Below are 25507 nucleotides of genomic sequence, written 5' to 3' on the forward strand. Positions count from 1 at the left end.
ATGTTAAATGTTTTCTAACATATTTGGTTAATCTTAATGGTAAAAACGTAAGTACAACGAATGTTGTAGGTGGCTTTTAATCTTAATTTAAGATAAATATATTGTAGTACTATGATGAACTTCGTTCCCGCCAAAATAAATAATGAATTGAATTGCACAGATATGCTTAAAAGGGGAATATAACATACGAAAAAAATGGTCCAACGTCCCACGTAAAAACCCGAGGTTTAAAAAAAATATGCTTTATTTATGTTATCTTTAACTAAAACTTAAATGAACAGACTATTTCCAAAACCACAATATTTTGTAACATTCTAAACAATGGCTATAATTTAACTGTCAACGTGACCTAAGTGGGTTTAACGTAAAACAATGGTTTCCAAACAGCACTGAAATCGTGAAAATATGTGTTTTTTTTCAACGTTTATTAATAATATTAAACAATTATAAATAATAATATTATTTAAACTTACGTAAAAACCATAAAAATATTAACATATGGCAACACTTTTTAAACAAAAGAATTCAACGGGTTTTCAAATAGTAATTTTAATGTATATTTATTTAATTTAAAAAATAACCTTTGGTACATTTTCTGATCTGTACTTTATTGATTAAAATGAAAACTAGTATGTCACAATGTAAATGACATCATTATTCGATGGGCTTTAATGGCGACAAATTTAACATTATTTATACAGGTGTACGAGTAACAACTAGATCAAAATCATTTAAATAATGGTAAAATAATCTATTATGAAGGTTTAGATTCAAGTTCGTATAGTAAATGTGCCTATATTATAACCTATATAATAAAAGCATGTATTATATTTAAAAATCACCACGCCTAGCTGGAGTATATAACCCGGTCCGCTTTTATACTCAGCCCATCTTGGACGTTTATCTAAGTGAAAAATATAAGATCATATATCAGTTTTGTTTCTGTGCATAATTTTTTCCTTTGTATAAACCATTTAGTTCAAAACGGAGGAGTATTTAGTCGCCTACAACTCAGAGATAAACAACTGTGTAATTTTCTTTTCTAAAATAAAAATGTTGACATTTGTGTTACATACTGCGTATCCAATCCCAACAGAGCTACCACAAAAGTAACTAAATAACATTATACCTACCTAAAAGAGTGTAACTATATTAAAATAAACCTTTGACAGCGTTGTATCAGGAATCTCAATTTTAATTTTAAATGTGCCGCTTTCGAACCACATACCTATCATATTTACGTTCTAAATTGTGATTCGCGTAACTGGATGATGGAAAAAATAAATTAAATAGAAAACGTGTTCCTGGACTGGTTTGTATGAAACTGCATCATTAGGCTTTATTCCATTGATTGTCATAGTTGAAGAGCTATTATTGTAATTTCAAAATAAAAATACTCCTCCAATTGATAAACCTTAATCTTATTTGAAGTCTATATTATATTTTTTAGTGACGGAAATAGCTAAATATAGACGCATATAATTGATAGTATTTCGCAGTACATATTGTTTTACGTATATATTGTTTTTAGTTATCGGTAGTATTTAGGTTATTAAAATCCTGTCACACTTGAATATTAGAAGGAAAACTGTGGGATAAATTGGAAATAAAAATGGAGATAAGCCGACTAGGTCGTAAAAACATACTATAAAATCTACTTTATATTAAAACGTTATGAAGAAAATTGTGATATATTAAGTAGTAGTGTCGGTAGATTAATTAAATAAACGTTAAAAAAATATATCAAACTTGACCATTTTTTTTTCTAAAGTATAGATTTTTTAATAACTTCATTAATAGCCAATAGTTTTCGGAGTCCTTAAACTGATTTATTATTACCCAATAAATCTACGATAAATTTTGAATTTCTTCGTGATAACCGTTAAGATATTATTGAATTTCAATACTTTACATCTTTGCGAATTGCAAACCTCTATGTTTATAGTAGTCTATGGCGTTTTATGCCCGGATTATTGGAAATAGTTTTTAATTAATTAAAGTATAAATATGAGATTAATTGGGACAAACGTGCCCAGACTGTGATGAAACCGGACATCGGCGCTTACATCGCTTATAGATTAACTGATATACTATTAAGCCTCTAGAGTTTATTTTAATGGTTATTGAATCTCACGGAAACAAAGAAATAGGATCATAGAAAGTTATCCAGTTATGTGGTAAGCAAATGATTTGTTATTCAGTGTTGGATATCAATCTCCTTTTTCTTAATGGGGTGCTTGTCTATTCTAATACTATGAAGCCGTGTACTACTTCTTCGAATTGAACAATTTTTTGTTGAAAACTCCATTTATCGAGAAACATTTAGGTATATACCACCTAGAATAGCGAGTGAAAGCACGACTAATATATAAAGCACATATATACTTGTTTTAATGTAATGCATAATATATCAATATTGTTACGAGCTAGGGGATCGATTACAAAACGCAGTAATTTTATTTAGGGATTAATTTTAAATTATTCGATGAGGTACGTCTTTAAGCTATAGAATAATCGAGAAACCTTTCAATCAACCGATCTTCCTAACAGTCTATTTAAAAAAACCTGATCTCTGAGATCTCGCGTCGAGCTCTCGCTAGCCACTAGTAGCCAGAGGTTATATGACAATTCAGTCGTAACGTGATGTTTCATAGCGTATAGCATTTGGTTTAGAAATAAATAGTTAACGACAAAACTAAATAGGGAGCAGAAGTCACAATGTTTAAAATATTGTAGTCGTATGTTTCTAATCAAAATTAATTGACATACTTGTTATTTGACATTAAACATAACATAATTGGATAATAAAAATGTCGAAACGAGAATAATTGGCGATTAAAACTCATTAAGACTTTATTTCCTGTAACAAGTTAAAAAGCTCATAAATCTTAAACGATTTTATCGGCTTTATGGAGCTTTTCAACGTATTTTGAAAGTTTTTCATGTTGTAGTCATAATGAATGTTGATTTAACAATTTTCTATCGAGCAGTATTCAGCAGTATATTGAGATTGTGATTGTTAAATTTGACGTAGCGTTCGCCGTCCGCCTGTGATCGGATTTTCTTGTTTCGTCTTCGAGACCGAGAAAAATTTCTGGGCCCAAAAATAGAAGTCGTATTTCAGCATATAAAGCTAGCACATAATAGATTAACATAAAATATAGAAAAACGTCTGCTTCATACATCATTACGGGTGTCTACAATAGATATATTTAAAGTAAATATTCTCGTTATTTCGCACGATTTACATTTCACTATGACCTACATTGTTCTAAGGTTAACTGTCGTACAAGAAGTAATCTGATAGTTTACCGCTATCGGGGTGGTGCTGACAACTAGTAAAGTTCTATTGGATTTATTAAAGCCTATCTTAGAATTGATTACCTCCTTTGCTTTATAAGTAAAACTAATATTATTTTTGATATCGACATATTTAAATTTGTCTTACCATATTATGTGTTTTTTTTATTGATAAAAGCTTGCCAACGCTCGGCACACTGATACATTGCTAACTGAAAATACAATTTTTAATGCACTAGCACTTATGGGTAAACATGATATACACAAGAGAAAATACAAATATTATACTCATACAAATTTTAAACGTTTAATAATATCGATCATATAAAATTATGTTTAGCAAAAATATAATATAATTTAAAAAAACGACACCAACCAAATGATTCCAAAAAATTTGACTCTATAAATATATATTATATTAATTAATAACTTAATAAATATATACCTACGTAGACTGTACATAAAAATCGTAGTATAAATATTGCAATGATTGTAATATGATTATTTAAGTTTTAATTTTAGAGACGAAAATTTACTCAATGTACTAAATAGAAACAAATAAGTTTCCATTGAACTTTAACTCGTTTGATAACAAACACAATAAGACATATGGAAATTCTTCTAAGCGCCCATTATATTATTATCTTCATAATTCACATAAACAAGACATTTTTGCGATTATATGGAATTCGTTTAAAAGCTTGTTTTAAACTAGATAAAGGCGAGGACGCCACCATAGTTCGCAGTAAGTGTTAACTCTGTGGACCACGTCAGATGGCTTTATCGCTAAGACTCCGGATACGAAAGTCATGATTGAAAAAAAGAAAGCCTGAAGTGAGTCATTTTGGCAATAACACATTACATGTCCCTTGGCAGTGTGGCTTTGCAATTTAAAAGTGTCGGCCCTTTTAAATTTCGAATAATCATTTCTAATTTTAAATTGGATAGCGTTTTAGGATAGTCTTTAGTGCACAGACTAGCAAACCACTTAGTCTAAGAAATCCGCAAATTGGTGTTAAAGATACCTTATCAATCGTCTACAATGTTATCTACTATCGAGTTGGGTGGTCACACCGCTAAGTAAATATTGGCCTTATGTACAAGCAAGTAGGTTTACTTTACACTGATAGTGCAGTTTATTTTAATTGATTGTTAAATAGACTGGTTAACGCGAGAAAGGTTTGATGTTTTTATTTGAAATATTTATTTAATTCATAATCCTTTTTGTATATATTTAAAATATTTTTGATACAACTTGTGTTGTAAAGATATTAGTTTGGTCACTTAAACAATACAATAATTAGTCATGTTCATTTATAACTTAATATATATAATATAAATAAAATACATTTCACAATATTAACATTTCCAACTGGAGACAAATGGTGATAAATTTCAAATACAAAATGACCTTAAATCTCTCAAAAATGCAGTTACGCGGGTTCTAACAGAACTTCAAATTAACAGTTCGCACGAAAAGTCACGCGCCTCTTACTTATTTGTCATTTGATTTTATTCCTTATTGCCTTTGATTTATTACCCCTGACGGCCCAATTTCTATTTCCATTAGTAGTAGTTCCATTATTAGTAATAATTGTTATACTAATTAACACAGAACTTAAATGAAGACCTACGTTTTATAGAATCTGCACTGAGAAATACTTATTTCAAATAAATACAAATTGTATATTTAAAAATATATTTTCGTATTAAGTTTAATAAATTATCTGAAATATGGTTGTGCTAATTTTGACACAATGTTTTAATTTATGCCTTAAACGTTTTGTTAATTCTATTCTTTATTTATCATCCATAGTCTATGTGGTAAAGTGAAACGCTAAGAGTTTTGACAGTATGTGGGCGATTTTGAAACGAGCTGGTTTATCAATTTATGTTCCTTAACGATATCTATCTTATCTAGTTTATTTATCTGTTTACATTAATGCTAAGTCTAAAATAACAGTTTACGTGTTAAAACCTAACTGACTGCACGTGTTATGAATTATGTTAGAAAAAAAATAATTTATATTTTTCAAAGAAGAATATAATAATCTTTGAAACACCTGTACAATGTAAAAAACAGTCAACATATTTTGATAAACAGTTTTGTCTATGCTCCAATAAAAGCACGGGAAGTGTCATGTGTCAAATCATCCTCAGAGGTACTCGTGGCCTAGTTGCGTCTGCATCCATCATTTTATCGTGTTTGCTAAGTGATAAAACATCTCTTTGAGTGTTTACTGCCGGGTGCTTCTATTGACAATCTATCTTCTTGTAATTTTAAGGTATAGAAAAACTAGATTCTTCGCATTGACACAAGCGAGATTTGTTTCTAATGTCTTTTCTTTGTTCCTGGACTTCGTTAACTGTTAAACGAAATATTTAGATAATAATAGTGACTCAAAGAAAAAAAAACTAATGGTGGATTAAAGTCGAACAGCCGTGAAAACGGTATGTCTCAAATCCAATCCAATGTCATACTTTATATTGTTATAAGTTTATAATTACTTTAATTACTATGTTTCAAATCTAACTAATATTTTGAAAGTATTATTTTCACCTTCCTTGGTAATAAATACTTCATATAACAGCGGCAAAATAGTACTCGAAAGAAAGGTACTAAATAACCGTTGATAGTTCCTTGGTTAAGGTTTGACCATTTATTAAGTAGACTAACTATTAGTATGCAATAGGGCTGCCACAAATACAATATATAATATGTTCAAATAAAAACATAAATTAATCTATATCTGTGAAGTAAATCAAGTAATAAATACCAATTTTAAGAATACAAATAAAACAAATTTAGCTTTTTTAAAGTTTCAAAAGTTTTAAAATATTGTTCTGTATTAAGTAATTTTATTGCTCTTAATGCTTTCTTATTATAATATATATTAGTATAATCAAGTCGATATTTATTTCCAACGAATGAAATATTTACAACATAACACGATATATATATATATATAGGGTTAGAACCCCATCTTGGGTATAGGCCTCCTCCTTCATGTTTGTACACTTCCATATAGGTACACTTTCATATACGAAATATATTTTTTTATTTGATAAACCAGGCCGTTTCAAAATCGCCCACAGAGTGACAAAACTTTAGCATTTTACCTTATCACATAGACTATTTATAATAAATAAAGAGTAGGATTAGCAAAACGTTAAGCCATAAAATATAACAATATGTCAAAATTGGCGCAGTCATATTTCAGAGAATTTATAAATTTTAATACGAAAATATATTAAAAAAAACTTATACTACTATTTAAATTTATTTAAAATAAGTATTTTTCAGTTCTGGTTCAATAAAACATGCGTCCTAATTAAAGAGCTATGTTTTGAATTTCAATTTAACGAATTAATCCATATGTTATTTTTATTTCTTTTGATTAAAAAATGTTTTTAAATACTGTAAAATCTTATTTCCGAGCTTGTCTTAAACCATGAATAACTTAAAAACAAAAATTAGAAATGCATTACCAATATTTGTAATTTTAGCATATATAAAATATTTGTAAGGCCCTATTGAATTATCCAGTAGTCAATTGGCAATACTAGCCAGCTAATATAATTGCGTGGTCATTAATTCGAAATCCAGGAATTTCCTGCAATCTTTACACCTAGCGAGCACACCATATAGCCGTCATTTAAAACATAAGCGACGAACGTAAAGTTTTAAATAATAATAGTGTTAGTTTGATAGTAATTGTATTATTACTAGTGCTAGTTACTTACTAAATTTTCGTGTAATCTCCTAATAATTATGACATAAATTCGTTAGATTTGTTTCCGCGTAAAATGTTAAGAACTGTATCTATATCCCCTTTTTAATGTAATAATTGTTGTTATTAAATATCAATCATTTCAATTCGATTTAGTAGTTGAAGCTTACAGTTGTATTTTTAAATTGTTAGTTATGATAGAAATCTGTTCCTTAGTCACAAATTTACAGGAAGAAAACTATTTATATATAGCTTATAATAAGTCAATTATAAATTTCAATACAGCATTAATTACGTGTATAGTTCATAAACTCCATCGATTCCTCCTCCGTCGAATTTCGAAGTTACAGATAACCTAAAATAGTGCAAGCTTGTTACTTGCACAGACTGTGGGCGTGCTTCCCACGTGATACTAGTGATTCTGTCTGCCTGAAGAATTGCCGCCACCGTGAGTTGATTCTCAACAGATAACAAATCTTACGAAATTTCAGAATATTCCGTGATAGTAAAATATATATCAAGTTCACAAAATTACGTCTTGCGTCAAGTTCTAAATGAAGGTAGGAAAGAAGGAAGGAAGGAATAGATCAAAAAAATCAATTTTACAACATTTTAATACTATTAGCGCAGGATAGCAACAGTGGTTCATAGTTTATAAACAATATACATACTTATCAAATATTTGAACAGATGGTAGACATCTTTTGTCTAAATTTTATAAGTAAATCTCAAACATATGCATATATATACGACTTGATTAAATATCGACATTTAATTAACTGTCTAGAGAATCAATTAACTCTTTAATTAGACTATTTTACTGCGACATATACATTAAACATACTCTGATGAAATACCGTGACTATAATCACACAGTATATTTAAAATAATAAAAGGCTGAAATATCCTCCAACTTCGATTTTGTTCCCTTTGGAGTAGGACTCTTGGGCCGTGGGTTCAAGTGCACAGGCGCTAGTGAGTCAGAGCTAGTGCTTTCCTCGCTCAACCAGTAAGTATCTCAATACAGCGATGAAATGCTGCCAGCATTAAAGGTACACTGTCACAGGGACCAAACTTTAAAAAAATATTTAATTTTCTTTTTATTAATTTTTAATTATTACCAAGTAGGTTAAGAAAATTGTTAATACTGTATATTTAATTGTTATGTTTAGGTACATGAATAAATAATTTATGTTTATATTTTCTATGTCTTTCACATTCGTAGAAGATAAGACAAAACAGCGACTAAGCAAAAATACGCGTGTAGCTACAACCTCCTAAGTCTTGGCTACAGATGTCTGTATCTGTTTTGTGATTATTTTCATAAGCAAGTAGGTTATTAACCTTCTGTTAAGTACTATGAAAATACTTTTGAATTAATAGCATAATTATTGCAGTACTCGTCCTAGTTCGATATAAAGTATTATAAATTTGTGATTATTTGGTCCTAGTAATGCTTATGTTATGGTCATAAGGATTAACTTACTAATCCAAAGAGCAATGTTAACGGTATCCAATTGACGTCTGTGATGCATTACTACTATTACACTATCGTAGTGAACTTGAAGCCTTTGAAATATCGAGGATTTCATATTATCAATTAAAAGATGTCATAAATAATACAGTAGTATCGTGTAGGTCGTCTGTTATCTGGCCGTGTACCAACAGATATTTCTATCTAAGCTCAAAGTACTTGCTTCAAGAGGAAAGCGGTATTAGGACCACGTCTTAGACCCAAATAGTTGACGGTGTATACCCATTATCCACTTGTCTATATAGACAAATTAATTAAAAATGTACAGAAATCCTAATCCACGATTTGCAAAAAAGCTTTACCCAGTCAAACAATTTTAAAACCACTTTGTTTCTCGAGCTATTTAGCCTTTAGCGAAAATATAAACTGTCAATGGTGTTACTGTCAGCTGTCATTAAATGTCACATAGTAAAAAAATAACAATTTTAAAACATTGCAAACTGTTAATAATTGTAGTTTCATGGCTTTGCAAAAATTATCTATAATTTAACGACTATTTAAATATTGGTAGTAGACCAATAAAGTATTAATGTAAAACTTTCTAAAGCGATTAATCATCTCACAATACCTCGCTGTACAAGGATGTACTCTGAGTCCATATTTACACAGTATTGTTGACATAACATCAATATAAAATATGAGGCGACACTTTCAAGGAAACTCACTGTTTATAAGAATTTTTATTAAGTTGATTGAGGCCAGTAAACGAGAGAAAAGTTACACGCTCTTAGTTTAGTAAGTATAGTAGTAAAATAAAGTACAGTTACCTTTCTTATTTAATTGTATCTTTTAGCCTTAAGCCCCTTTTAGCACGAATCTCAAAAGCAAAAAATCGAAAGCTTTTCTTACATTACATTAAATATTGATTTAAATATTTAGGTTGGTAAACAGTCATCTAGAAAATCAGAATCTGAAAAAGTGTTAGTTGCAGTATACTCGTCGTTGTTATTAAATTCAAGCTACATTCAAATTAAGTTATACGTCGAAATTGGGTGAATAATAAATATTGATGTTGTTTGCCACTCGTTTTATGGCCATACATTTATAGCTGTTATACAATACGGAGGGACTTTTTGTCGGCGTGTCAAGGTTACTGGGTTACTGTGACATTTGTATGTATTATCTTTATGATTTATCGTCATTTGAATGTTTAAGTTAATGCATAGTTCTAATAAAACTTAAGCTGTTTCTTACATCAATCCAACAAACAAACTCACAACAATCAAAACGCTATTTTGCATGTGCCAAATAAAGATATAGTATATATATAATAAGACAAGTTTATAAGTTACACATACGCTATTAGTTAAATATTTCGTCCCACACACATTTACACAAATATTTATTTTATATTTTACTAGGGTAAGCCATACCATTTTCTTTATTTTACATTTGGATTTGTAATTTTTATGGCTGCCGAAATAAATAAAATAGAACATATATAATGAACGAATCGTATCAAATAAAAAACTGATCTCATCCTCAAGTGTGTCTAATCCAACACTTCACATTATATTATTGTCAGAAGCACATCTCAAGTGGTAATTCAAGACTCAAGTTCAGATTAACCATTGGGTACTCAAAGAGCGTGAAATCTTTTACGGTATACTACCGTGACTTGCGGAGTTTTTGTTTCAAAATTTATGGTCTTAATAACTAATAGATTGCTTTTTATATCTAAGTCTTGATTCTAGGAAAAGTTACGAGGAAATTAAGGTTTTTTTAGGTTTATAAAGATCCGGGTTTTCAATGAATAATTTACTTTATTAAAAGAAGCGCGAATTAATAGGCTAATTGTAACTGTAACTTGGCCCGGCAAATACATATTATAAAACAAAGTGCGAACTCTAATTATTAAACTAAATCCTTAAAATATGAAACTCTTTTTGTTTAGTTATATTATCGACGCCTAGAATTCGTCAAAAACCTATTCTAGATAATCAAAACTGAATCTAAAAATATTTTGCTAAGCGCAAAGGTTAAGACAACTGGACCAATTCGGGGTTTCTTTTTAATTCTTGAATTCTGATGGAAAGAATAATTGCAACCTTTAAATCAGTCTTCAGGAAAAACGAACAGTCTCAGTCTCTATAGTGTAACCTAGCAAAATGTTCTATATGTTGTAGATACTAAAAAGGTAGGCTAAGTAAAAAAATCATATTAAGGCGAAACGAAGTTCCTTGGTTTCCAGCTATCTAAATATAAACATTAAAATTCGGTTTAACCGACGCGTGCAATATCTACACAATTAAAACAACATTAAACGTTAAAACTCGAACAAAGTAACAACCCTTCTTCAAACTTCGCCTGAGTAAATAAGAAAACAAATAAATCTCTCATTAGATGAGACGGGAACATAAACGATTGTGATTAATGTATGTAGCAGTCCGTCAAGTTTCTGGTGAACTGACAGTATGAATAAATAATACTATATTTAGATTCCCTTTATACGTTAATCAACGATTAAGGCATGTACTACTACTATTTAATCTTTCGACTTTAAGCCATGTGTAATACGTTTCAGCATCAAGTTTAATTATCATTATTTCAAAAATTACTTTCGCAATAACAAACCTAACGTCCTGTTTCTAAGCCACAATGAGGTTTCAGAAAAGAAATATAGAAACAATTGTTTGGCTATTAAAGAATATCTTGTTAAAATAATCCAGGGTTTTACATTATGCATACCGGCATACCTCCATGGCTCTATGACTCAAAAAGTCGACGACGTGTATCAGGCACAGAGAAATAATTAATAATATTTTCTTGCCTATGAGAAAAAAACAGATCACGAAACGTAAAAATATATCTGAGGCCCAGACCCAACAGGTTGTAGCGCTACTGGCTTTTTTACGTAATCATTTTTTATCGTCAATCTTTATATTTACGGACTTGTATTGTTGACAGTTAATATAATAATAAGTTTCTTTTTAAGATTAGAATGTATCTTTTCGATAGTTGCCCTCCTTAGTTTCGTAAATGTTTAAACCTTTTTGTCTTTATTATGTATTCTATCTTTAGCGATAGCTTTAGTATAATTATTTTTCGTTATATATTTTTTTAGTTATCCTACAAAATAAATACCTATTTCATTGAATATACATGTCAAGTATCAACGTTGTATGCTATAAAAGAGTATAATTGAGTTATCAACATATTTCTTTTTGCAGATATGTAGATCATTGTGGTATCGGAACGGAGCTCTTTTAAGTATTAATATGGAAATTGCATGAAATATGTAAATTAAGAGAAATAAATAGACAGCTGTCTTTTGTATCTGTGGCCTATTCTTTTTTTAAACTTTACCTTGAAATAATGTTATTGAACACTACTATTAAACGCGAAAGTGATTTTGTATACACAATACGACGGCAAATAATGTTATTATTGTGTTAAATATATAAATGCGTTTAGTTTGTAAGTGCCTGAGTAAATTACAAAAGTTAGGAATTTTAAACGTTAGCATAGAATTAGAAAGAAATACGAAAACAGCTGCAATACTAAATGCTTGGATTAGGTTAAGGCCTACATTACTTTTAAACACGTGCCAATACAACCTTGGATATTAAAGGTTGAATATAAAAGGTACTGTATAAGACAGTTATTGAACGCGTACAGCCAAAAGTGTATGCAATTTTAGTTAAATATTTCTTTTAGTTCCGTAAAGGTTACCTCTGTTATAACAAACGAGTAGTACACATTCCTTGTATAAAATAACAATCACTCACCCCAAATCGCTGTAAGAAATCTGACATTCCTCATCTAAACTAAGCCTTATAAATTAACTGCAATTATGTCTAGCGGTTAGCACCGTTATACGGTTAAATTTTAACTAGAATAGTAATTGCTCATTAGACGCAATGAACTTTGATTTAAACTAGGTTGGTTTTTGATTGACAGTGTTATAATTTTATTCTGGTGGATTTAAATTGATGCAATATTTAACAATATAATTACTTCGGTAACTAATATCATAGTCCAGGGAGTAATTTTCTTTTTAATTTAATGGTTGAACCGATTTTGGTTGATTGTAGTTACAAGTACCGACAAGTACGTAGTTTCGGACGTACTAACTCAGAGGATGCTGCAGTCACATTTGCTGTATTGACCCGGTAGAAGTAACGACTTCAAGGAGCTTTGAGATGCAGTCAAATTAAAATATAGCCTACCCCAAAGATAGCCCTGTCCCCTCAAACAGTAGATATGTGATACATTACCACCGTGAAAATAATCGTGAATTTAATTACGTAATTGACAATTTATATATAGGCGATATATACCAGTGATCAACAAAGATAAAATGCACAGCGTCTTATGCCTTATAATCGAGATTTATCATTTTGATCAGAACTTGGAGCGATCATTCCGAAAATATCAAGGCTGGAGAATTAGCATGTTTTAAACATACTTGCTCACTGATTTAGTTGTTATTAAGGCTTGCATATGTCACCCTCATGATATGAAACAGACGCAGAAATATGTCTGCCCTATTCTTCCTTTTGAACAGTTTTCTGTGTATGAGCGCATTCATTACTCGCTCGTACGGTGAAGGAAAACATCGTGACGAAACCGGCAAGCTAGACACAAACAGTCAACAGCGTGTGTCAAGCTCAAAAGGCCGATCACCTACTTGCCTGTTAGAAAAACAAATGATCACGAAACAGATACAAAATTCTAAGGCGCTCATTTTGTTTTCCTAAATATCTGGGCCCTCGTAAACTTGCTATCAAATCCCGAATTTATAATAATATATTTTATGTAATATTTTTTGGTTATCAATTAGAACCGGCTAAATCTGTATGCCATTAAAATATAAAAACGCGCGCAATTTACAAATTGATCGTTTATCGCTAATTTCATCCAAGATCTTATCTCTTATAAGAAATATGTCTTCATTCCAAGACGCGTAATAATTATGATTTTGACTTTTTATTACATGCACTTTTTACATTACACGATAAATGAAGTTTTTTTCCATCCAAGTATATTCTCTATCTATCTATATAACTATTTATTTATGTATTAGTAATCTTATAGTTAACATAGATATTATAAAACAAAACACTTATACAATATTCAAAGCCAAAACAGATTACATAGATAAACAATATATATGAAATAGAAAACATACGTAAATACATTAATAGACAAAAAGAGAAAACTGAAATATAACATTAAAAAAAAAACCGATTAATATATCAAAGAAAAAACCAAATTGTTATTGCTAAAGTCTTTCCTCCTTTTCAAATATTACCTCTCATCCACTTTGGTGAGGTGGAAAATATCAAGATTCTCATAATTAGTGTCAAAGTTAAATAAAACCCGAAACATTGTCGAATTATGCAGGTAAATCGTGTTAGTACGAGGCACATGGAACAGTTGTGATTATCTTGTCGCATACGGTGGAGGGATTCTTAGAGGAAATAATTAATAAATTATAATTCTTCAAATCGTTGTAAAAGAACGTAATTAGTTTTATAATATTTTATCGAAGAAACATACATCTATATGTTGCGACTGCGATTACTATGTTTTAATACAGAAGGCTACCCATTGCAGCATTTACGAAACATGATAATTGAACTATACTGGTCGTTTGATGCGTAAATATTTGGAAATTAGCTACGATGTATACCTGCGATGTTAAGCCGGGTCCACACTAATCACTGGAACTAGCATTTATGCAATTTTTAAATCTTTGTCTGTTGTAAAATTTACTTCATACTTACGTTTAGATATTTTAAAGTACTTAATAGATTTTCATTTTTATGTTATTCAAAACAAGGTTTATGTATGTACATATTTCATTTTTCCCTATTTAAAAAGTTCCGTAGGTAATACAATTAAGATGTGATCTTCTTTGGTCTCTAAACGCAGAACGAATGACACCAGGTCCCCAATGAGAATAGACAATATATATAATAACAATAGGTAACAAAGACAATGATATTTTTTTATGTCGCAGAGTGAATTCGGAAAAGCGACATAGAATTTTCCGGTAAATTAATTATGATGAAGTAAAAAATAATAACTCTAGATTTGATTTATACGTAGCTTAACTATTACGTTTTATTTAAAGACCTTGTTAAGATATATAACTGTAGCATTTACTAACGGTTAAGATAGTCATATTAATTCTAATTCTATTAAAATTATTTATATATAAAAAATATTTATTAATCAAAATCAACCAATTTAAATAGGTCCTTGTGCCAGTGTACCTTTAACGCTGTCAATATATACTCGCTATATTATCGTAATAATTATAAAAACTCTAATACGTCTTACTAATATTCCAAATCTAATCTAAGGACCTAAGTGTTTTTGCCACGCAACACCACTATATTGAACAAGCTACCCACTCAAGTATTTCCGATTTTGGGTCTTAAAATGCCGCCCTTATGAACCTTCTGGCAGTTTGCGTGTCCATAGGCTGCGGTATCACTTATCATGATATAAACCATCGGAGCTGTCTGCCCGTTTTCCCGCTATCAAAAAAAAAACTAGTTCGAATATGAAAATTGTGAATTATGAAAACTGGATAGTTTTTTTAACATTACGATCGAATTATGTACACAGGCACTTATTATAAATTATTTATTAAATAAACCACGTGTATGTGCAATGCCTTACGCTAGAGTGCATTGTACCCGTTGCATAAGCAAACTATGGGTAACTCGATCAAGGTGATCCGTCAACACGTTCTGTCAACATTAATACAATTTTCTTTATAACCATAATAACGCAATTGAGCTTGTTCTTGATACATTCAAATTTACAGTACACAGTAGTCGGTTTTAGGTTTTTTCCCAAGAGAGAGAAAAGATCGCTTTGTCGGGATAGACCGTTGAACTATGTATTTTTTTTAATTTGTAAATCGTTCTTATCTTATGTAAATAAATAAAAATATACAGAAATACATAATGTGCCGCATAGATTAAAAATAATAAATAAATAAAAGTCGCGAAATTTGGTGATATAGGATTTAGTATTTTATTTTTACTGTTTATTGTTTTTCATATTTAGTGCGTAGACGATTTGATCCAACAATAAAATAGACACAGATATATGTCTAGACAACGCCCGCAAGAAGCAACTAATTACGTAAAATGTTCATTCAGTATTTTTTTTTTATAATCATTTCTCCATCGCGTAATTAATTAAAAATACCTAATTAATATTTAACGGTAACGAACTAGAGTAGGAACAGAGTAAAAACCAACATTACGACTTCCACATGCTATAAATAACCATGTATTAATATTTTTAAATGTCGGTTACCGCCCTTTTATGGTATTACACAAATATATCAGGATTCGAGTAATTATCTAAACTAAACATTGATTTATATGCGTTTTTAATAGTCTAATGTCACGCGACGGGGTGATAGCTAGGGTGAGTATCATTTTCAGAAAACTTTTCATTTTGTTTAGCGCGTAATATCATAACATCTTGTTTGTGGTCCTGTAGCCCATTGGACATAGGCAGAAGTATTTCGTTTCAATTATTATTAGTGTACAGTGTTGGCCAAGTGGTTTCAGAGTGCGACTCTCATCTCTGAGGTTGTTTGTTCGATCCCCGGCTGTGCACCTATAGGCCGCTGGTATATGTGCGCATTCAACAGTCGCTCGTTCGGTGAAGGATAATTACGTGAGAGAACTGGTATACTTAAAACAGAACAGAAGTCAATGGCGTGTGTCAGACACAGAAGGCTGGCCTTCTTGTCTATTAAGAACCTAGACGGTTGTAGCGCCACTGGATTGGCATGTAAGAGGTCAGCCTTGACTGTTTCCGACGGGAAATATATTAACGCGGCGGGAGTCGAAGCAACCTTCAAGAACTTTATCAGCAGCAATCCTTGATTTACAATATATAACGAATAATTTACACACATATACGAGACATATACTCATATCATGACAGATTCGTTTATATAATAAGAAAGCTTGTCATTAAAGTCTTGTCCGCAGTTTTCCATATACATGCTCAACCTTGTTGACCGTAAAATATGCGAATGCACTTTACAAAATTGATAATATTTAATCAAAATATTAATTCTCGATTATTCGACAGAATTTTTGGCTTTGATCACATCGTGGAAAAACCGAAATTTAACATTTGTACAAATGTTATTAAAAAAATGATTAATTCTTTATTTTTAGTGTGATTATGATCGAAACATCCATTGAGAAAGTACAATAATTCCATTCATAAAGAGTCATATCTAAGGGATGAATAATTTTATACTCGCGTCATTATAATGTTTTTTTTTTATCTTCAGCATTGTCCATAATACCGTACTTCAAGTTTACAATAATCAATAAATAGTTATACTTCAAAAGGTTTGCCACCTTATGCAAATAGATACATGTCTACAACACGTCAAATAAGGGTTTAATTTTGTTACCAACTACAAAAAGTGGTACTACAAGAGGAGGTCATAAATTCGATGTGTATTTTTGTGTGTTCAAGTATCTGACAGTGGACTCATCTGAACAAAATCAATGATATCGTTAACCTCTTTACCAAATCTGGCTCGATAATTTCTGAACGACAAGCGTTGCCTAACAACATCGAATACGTCCAAACAAATGATCGTATAAAACATTTAATTATTTTACAAGACCAATAGATACAAATAGTATTGTTATTTAAACCGTTTATGTGCATTTTGGAGATGGTTTAATCTAATCTATGTCCAACTATTTCACATTACGACTTTCTTTTGTTATTTCTCTTTAATTTTAAAAATATAATGTTTCAGATAAGTTCGATTATCACAAATAGTAACTTGAATATAACGAGATACTTGATAGGAAATTAATGAAACTCGTTATTTCTATACGAATTAAAAGTCGTCGTCGTTTTATCGATTCATATGTAATGTATGTAAACATTAAATATACGAATTTAATGCTCGATTCAGTTGTGACATTTTAGAAATCGATTCATTATCGTACCTTTTCTATAAAATTAAATTATTGGAAAGATTTTAAATTAAAAAATTAAATTAATACAACAAAAGTCGCTAATGCACGTAATCGCATTGTAATAAATCTAATATTAAAGGGCTAACAATGCTCTTCGGTTAAGTAACGCAATATAGTGAGGAAACGCCAGCATTAACGGTGGCACTGGAAACAAAATTTTAAATTTGTTTACATTTTTATTATTTATCCATTTTAATTACTATTATTTATAAAAACAATTTTAAAATGATTTACCCTTAAGGTTAAAACATGATTAAAAAAATAATAGATGTAATTCGTTTATATTGTGACTTTCCACATCACCTGTATGGAGTCGTCAATCAACCATTAAACAGGTCGTTAGCCGAGCGTAAGGGTATTTATAGTACATACTAACAGACACATAAACAATCATCGCTTCCTGGTGGAATAACTCATCACAGGTGTGGCTAAATAAAGACAACTATAAAAACAATAGGCGGAGAAGGCGTAACATCGGTTCATTCATCAAAACTTAAACACAATTATGTCTGAATGTCTGTTTATAGAAGATAAATATATTTACAGAAAGAGACGTAGATATACATACCCTTCAACATAGTTTTTTTAACAAAACATAAATAGCACTGTTTTAACTACAGAACTCTGTCTCCTTTCATCAAAGAACAGTGCAATTTGCTAAAGATTTTTACTTTTTTTTCTTTACTCACAGTGGTTGCCTGGAAGAGATCGCTCGAAAGCGATAAGGCCGCCAGTTGCCCTCCTTTTGATTTAATTATGTTATTTTTTTTATATTGTAATGTAACGAATTGTTAATAAATAAAGAGAAACAAAACAGAAAAATTTTCATTGACAGTCACCGTGACCACGCTGAAAAGCACGCGAAACGTCGGAAAAATTTAAATTTAAAATTATGTAAATAATTATAAGTATATAATAATAATTCATAGCTTCAATCCGTTTAAAAAGTGTTTTCTTAAGAAATAAATATTTTAATAAAATATTCGTTTCTATTTGTAAGTTAAGGAATTGTGTAACGTGTAATAATAATGTTAGTGTATTATTTTATTGAATTTAGCTAGGATTGTTAATTATTACTCTCATTTGTTGAACAGGAACAACTTTTCTAAGTAGTGAAAAAGGCTCGCTTATGGCATTTTTTATAGAGGGCAAACGGGCTTGGGGCTCACCTGGTGTTAATTGATACTGCCGCCCATAGACACTCAATACCACACTAGAATACGAAGCAGCCTGTGAGTCCACCACCGATTGCTGAATGCTCTGATGTTGGAGCCCCAGAGGGGGATTTCCACATTAGGAGCGTGTGGGGTAGTCTTTTTTTAAACTGCACCTTCATGTTTGTTTGTGACAACAAATACAGTTAGATATATTAATGAAAAAAAAAATTAATGGCGCTACAACTTTTTTAGGTCTGGGCCTCAGATTTCTGTATCTGTTTCAAGACAAGCCGGTTTCCTCACGATGTTTTCCTTCACCGTTCCAGCTAATGTTAAATGCGCACATAGAAAATCCATTGGTGCACAACCTGGGTCAAATCTACGACCTCAGAGATGAGTGTCGCTGAAGCAACTAGGACAACACTGCTTGCTTATAAATATCGAGTAAACAAAAAAGCTCGTTTAAAGTTATTTTATACATTGTCTATTTAACAGTTACCGAACAGACGACTGATGCGTTATCTTGAGTTGAATTGTAAGGCGTCGCCTATTAATTTGTTTTTCCTCCCACGAAACCTATCGTTTTTCTCTCAGCAATAAAACTGTAATGGACACTCGGTGCCCTGAATTTGTCGATTATCCTTAATTCCAGACTCGTTAAATATTTAATGGGTTGTGGTTAAGGCTGTTCAAACACACAACGACTTTTGTGGTAAAGAATTGCAGGCTTTCAGTGTCTGTCCTATCGTTTTATGATTGGCGATTCAAGTTTATCTAATAGATTCGTATATGGATCGAAATTCTAAATATTTTAGAATTTATAGATTCAATTAGAGAACAATTTAAGATAATTTGCATAATCTCCTGCGATTTAAATGTTTGAGTATTCTAAAAAATGCCATATTTGACACATAATTTCATTAACATATTATTATCGTTGTAATAAACATTGAATTTAATGGGAATACCTTGAGGATTTGAGTCGCACATTTCAAATGTTATTTATTAAATGTAAAAATATGAATTCTATTTTATAAAACAATATTATATATTATCCTGCTTATCTGTAAGTAAACAATTTCGAATTATAGAAAAATAAGGTGATCCGTCAGTAACCAGCCTTGGATCCTACCCTTAAGCGAATTCGGGCGAATTTTAAGATTAAATGACAGTAAAATTTTTACGATCATAGCTTTGTCGCAGCCGCTGTGAACGAGTTACAAACAAATAATAAAATCAACTGTTTAGGGTTGTCACTTTATCGAATTATTGTGCTTCGATAATGACAAACGGTTCTTATTTTTCAGATAGGTTAGGCTACAGGATTAAACTATTAAAATATTTTAAATAAAAATATAATTTTGACTTCATTAAATTTTTACTTTTATATAGAAAATTAATCCCGTATTTAACACTCTACACGTAGATTTGTTACTGTAGTTTTACGCTGTGGTTCAGAAATTTAACTGACATTGACGATTTATTAAAAGCGAAGAAATTTGTTCTAGATCTATCTAATAATTCGAAAGCCAATGAAGCATAATGGCCTGTCTATGTCACTTAAGATTCCAAAGGTTGCCAGCCCTAACAACTTCTGTTTGTCGGCTCCTAATACTTGTGATTATATCGACATTATTTTAATGTCAGTTTAATTGAAGTTTTACGACGATATTATGGTTTTGTTGAGAGCTATGATAAGAATACAGCCTGATCGTGTTCCTAAATATAAATAAGTAATAAATACCCAATAAATAAGTAATTTGTTCTTGTACCAGGCTCGTTTAACAGATTATTAGTACGTTGGACACGCTATTAAAGAGACTGGTTTTTGGGTCATGTGATGCGCATGGGGTGATCTGTAAAAGAAATAGAGATGAGAAAATCCTAAATCGCAAGTTTTCTTCAATTGAAAAACATTGATACAGTTTTTTTTATATATGATAGGGGGCGAACGGACACTCACATTTCCACCAGGCACGTAAGTACGTTGCCAGTCTTTAAGGAATTGGTACGTTCACTTCTCGAAGGACTTTTAATGGAATTGGTTCGAAAATACTTCAGTTAGCTTCGTATATTTTTTCAATTTCAAGCCTAACTTCAAAATTATGCATTAAAATAATTTATCTATTTAGACCACAGAGATCTGAAATTAACCTTCTCCCCTAAAGAGTCAAACTGTGAAGTCACTGGATTGATCTGTCAAAATCCTATTTGACATATGAAGAACTATGAGATATGAACGCACTTATAGTAGTCTGTGACTCTTACTCGAAAACACAAGTAACATTTAGCTGAAAACGTTAACAATCTTCAAACTCCAAAGTATTATTCGGAAGCAACTGGTGAATAAAACAAAACATAAATAAGGATAAATATATGTAAGTTGCACAATTAGGAGACCGGTCAGTCCAGAACAATACGAAAAATCAAAAGTGGTCAAACCGCCCGATGGACGCCGACTGATTACGAATATTAGCCAACCTGACGTCCACTTGTCTTTGATTTAAGGGTGCAGAATTTATTTTATTTTCCCTTTAGACAATGATCGCGCTATATTCTAGGGTAAAATATGTCTTCGAAATACATAATTTCAATTTAATAATTTTTGATGAGGGTGATCCCAAATATTTTTTCTCGGCCGATCGTCACATTTATTAGTTATTTATTAGGAAAGGTATTAGCATCAGTCTAACCTCTGTTTGTTCTCAAACTAATAGAATTTCTCCAAATCCTTACGGCTGATAATATTGTGTGCCTTTCTTCCTGGTAAGAAGACATTGTAACGAGGTATGTATATGTATAAGATTGTGAATCGACGGCCACCGAACCGTTCTTTGTGGTACAATATGTGTGATATTACTTTAAATATTACGAGATTTTAATTATTGAAACTATATGAAGAAATTAATTTAAAATATATCGGTTATATTAAGACCTACTTATTAGCATTACATTATTATATCGTTGTGTCGTAGTACATACTTATCATTAGGCAATTACGAAAAATTTAGATTGGTATACGGTTTTAAGTACTAAGCTTTGATCTCCCCCGAAAACTTTTTATTTTTAAATTTTATTACTATTGTTAGATTTATATTCAACTGCAAGTGACCGAAGTTTAAAGCACGTTAACCAGTAGTTATACATCGATAATGCTCCCTTGAAACATTGCCAAATTTCGTATTAAAAGCTTAATGACGATAAGCTTTAGATTAACTTGAGCCGCCGTCGACCCGTTTCACTGACACTGATACGCGTGATTTGGGATTTTGTCAACAATTAACTGTTTAACATAAATCAAACGCTGTACTATGCCTATTAAGTGCCGTTTTGATTATTAATAATAATAATTAATTAATTTTCTTGTACGTCAATAATTCCAAGCACACCCACCCGCATTGTAGTAGTTTTAGGTTCAGATTTTTAGGCACGTTTAGGCGGGAACTTAGAACTCTGTCATTTGTCAAAATGTGCACCATCTCAAAGTGACAGATCGCGCGGGTTAATTCAGTGTAATTTTTTTTATTAAATAATGACATCATGGCGAAGACAACTTCAATTAAATCACGATTTTATTTAGTAAACGATTTTTATGATTAACATGTTTTTACCGGCATAACTTTACCATCTTAATAACTCAAATTTCAAAAAGGATAGAGTCATTTCGTCCTACATACTCTGTTGGTGGTCTTTGAACCATATAGGCCTACTAACCATTGTCGGTAACCAATGTTTATGGCACATTAATAACATAATTCAACTGATCGTATAAATATTGGAATAACATTTATTTGGGTCCTTAATAAAATAATGGTGTGGATAAGACGATAAGGAGAGTTATGGAGCATTCAAAATGAATTACAATATTATTCTTTTCGATAAGGCTAATATGAATTTTAATGTAATAACATATTGTTTATATATTTTTTGTTCTGTCTTTTTATTCGGGCTATATTTTATTCATGGCTTGGGATGAAGGCTCCATTCGTCCCCGGTAAATTTCCGTAAAGTAGCGTTGTTTCAAAAAAATGTTTTTTTAATAAAATAATTCTGTTGTCTATAGTTTAATAGAATAGTTTGAAGTATCTCTGTGTCTGTTTTATTGACAATTGTTATCAAGTGCATAAAAGACGATAAACCTTGCAATACTAGAAATGATCATCCGATTGCCACTAAGGGTATCCCGTATGCCAAAATCCATCACTTGGGCATATTCCATGCCAAGTTTGTCCCAATTGATGGAAATCTTTGCCTTAAGGGAGACTGCGAGTCTAACTCCACCAAAGTGTGAATAAGCCTCAGTGGCGGTCATGTCCGCATTAACATAACAAAAATTGAAATCAGTTTAACAATGTTTATCCTCGCTCTTAAATAGTTAATGGGAATTAAGGAGTACAGTTATAATTTTTGAGATAACACTAACGGTAAACGCATTGTTTTTCCTTCTTTGTGTCATCTGCTCTTTAGATATTGAATTACTTTGAGAAGGAATGTTGCTACTGTTTTGTTGTATTTTAAGAGTATATTTTGTTTTAGTTAGCCTAAAGGGCTATTGTACGCCAATAATTTTTTATTCTATGAACGCATTATGATTTCGATAATTACAATCAAATATACGGTATTTATAATTTTCTTAACCTACATAGTAATAATAAAAATAATTAAAAATTGGCAAAAATTTAATTAGCGTCAGTGTACTTGAACCTCACGGTCCAAGAGTCTCTACTCCAAAGGGAACAAAATCTAAATTGAAGGAAATACTCTAAACACTTTTTAAACGGTTTGAAGCTATGTATTATTATTATAAACTTATAATTATTTACATAATTTAAAATTTAAATTTTCCGACTTTTCGCGTGCTTTACAGCGTGCGTGGTCACGGTGACTGAAGACAAAAGGTGTCGAAAGGTGGTGAAACGTAGAAAATTTTAAAATATGTAAATAATTATAAGTTTATAATAATAAAACATAGCTTCAATCCGTTTAAAAAGTGTTTTCTTAATGTGTAAAAGCTATGTTGACAAAAGACAATACAACTTACTTTTTATGTTGTTTAGTTGTAAAGTCAATTTTACAGTTTGTTTATTTAAAAATCATTAACAGTAGTCATCAAATGTTTTGTCTTGTTCCACGAATGTATGAACCACGGAAGGGTGACCGGTGTCTGTATGATTAGTTACCATATCTTTTGTGGCAGGTCAACAACCATGATCGTTCGTTTTTCCCTTTGAAACGATTTCTTCAATTCAAGTCGCCAAATCCTAGTGGCAAATAATTGAAAATATAATATAATATATTGTTTATGCAGCAGAAGTATAGGTAAGAAATAAATAAATAATATGAATTGACTTTAGACTGTATTTAAAATCATCAAAACAATCTAATACTTACAAATGCAATGTCGAAGGGCCTGCGAAAATGCTGAAAGCTTTAAATCTTAAAACATGCCCGAAATCCATTAGGCCCAGCAATGAGGTTTTATTACACCGCAAAGGTCAGCTGTGAAATTTAATTGGCATTCAAACGATAAAGGATAAATGCTTGTACAAACAAGATAAGCTACTGAAATGTACTTAATTCGAATCCCGAGCCATTGTTACAGCGTGTTTGATATTCATGAAGGCACAGAGTATTTGATGACAGAAGTTTTTTTAACAACGTACATTTACATATTACATATAATATTAGCTGCTGTTTTATGGACGTTTTATGATAGCCGGTATCTCTGCTATATGTCTCATTGGGCGGTTTTTAGACTCCCACATATAACATATAATAACCTTGTCAGCAATAAGGTTTCATATAGCGATTATGATGTGTAAATTATTTCATAGTTTTTTTGTAATAATGTTATGTGTTAATAAATTATTTTAGGGATGTTAAGTACAATAAAATGTAACTTAAGTAGAATCAAATTCAGGTCACAATTAAAAAAAATTGTGTTAATGTCTAGTTACATTTTATACTATAATTTATTTTACCCGCGATAAAATACTTATGTCCTCAATGGGTGATGATAGTGCGCGTAAATTCGAACCATCTGTGTTTAGTCTACTCTGCATTTCGTACTGCCTATCATGTTAAAATATTCAATTACACGGTCAAGTACTCCACACCTGAGAGAGTTCATTGACATTCCGCTAATTCAGCATATTTTTTTTCCTAATTTGAAATATAGCCTCGCGTTACGACTGTCGGCAGTGAAATGAGATCATTTCGCGAAACATTCGAAATTCAAACGCGTTATGTTTTTAAATTGGGCCCTTTGATTGGCGGAGGTCGCAACACTATTATTATGGCAGATGAAGTTATCAAAAATTCAAAGAAAATTGATGGTTCGGCCAACTCTCGCTTTCGACCGTGTTTACTTTTCATGCTGTGTAATTTTATTGGGTGTGATTAAGTTGTATAAGGCCTGCTTGAGGGTATGGCTAGGGCTTGCAACGCATAGCAATTTGTTACGATTTTGCAACGTTTTTTATTGTTATATTTTATTTATAAGATTATTACAATTTAAGTAAATTAAAAATAAGCCTATGAGTCTTCACTTGGGGCCACGTGAATATTTATTTGTGTATATTATATTATTAAATGTCATCCAAACCACGAGTACCTTATTAGTGTTTTCATTTTATTAGGAAGCTTATAGAAATAAATAGTCATTAAAATAAGTCGTTACAACCCTATTTATGTCATTATTCATTATAATGATTAGAACATCTTAAAATTAGCATAATAAGGGCATTAATTTTGAATGTTTCACTGTTAGACTACTATGTAGGGCTGGCATTAATC

At 30.9% G+C, this 25507-nt stretch overlaps 1 protein-coding gene and 1 long non-coding RNA gene across 7 annotated transcripts in view; one reads left to right on the forward strand and one right to left on the reverse strand.

The window, feature by feature from the left end:
* The window catches only part of LOC123709261 (fibroblast growth factor 22), a 129154-nt gene that overhangs the window by 44750 nt on the left and 58897 nt on the right, over nucleotides 1–25507 (forward strand). The gene's annotated exons all lie outside the window — the stretch shown is intronic.
* Nucleotides 9336–24212, reverse strand: LOC123709262. The gene is made up of 4 exons (XR_006753707.1): nucleotides 24104–24212; nucleotides 23754–23973; nucleotides 20457–20568; nucleotides 9336–9475 (listed from the first exon to the last, which is right to left on the reverse strand). It is a non-coding gene; the product is annotated as an uncharacterized LOC123709262 (long non-coding RNA).

The sequence above is a fragment of the Pieris brassicae genome, chromosome 5, assembly GCF_905147105.1.
Source record: "Pieris brassicae chromosome 5, ilPieBrab1.1, whole genome shotgun sequence".
Lineage (NCBI taxonomy): Eukaryota > Metazoa > Arthropoda > Insecta > Lepidoptera > Pieridae > Pieris > Pieris brassicae.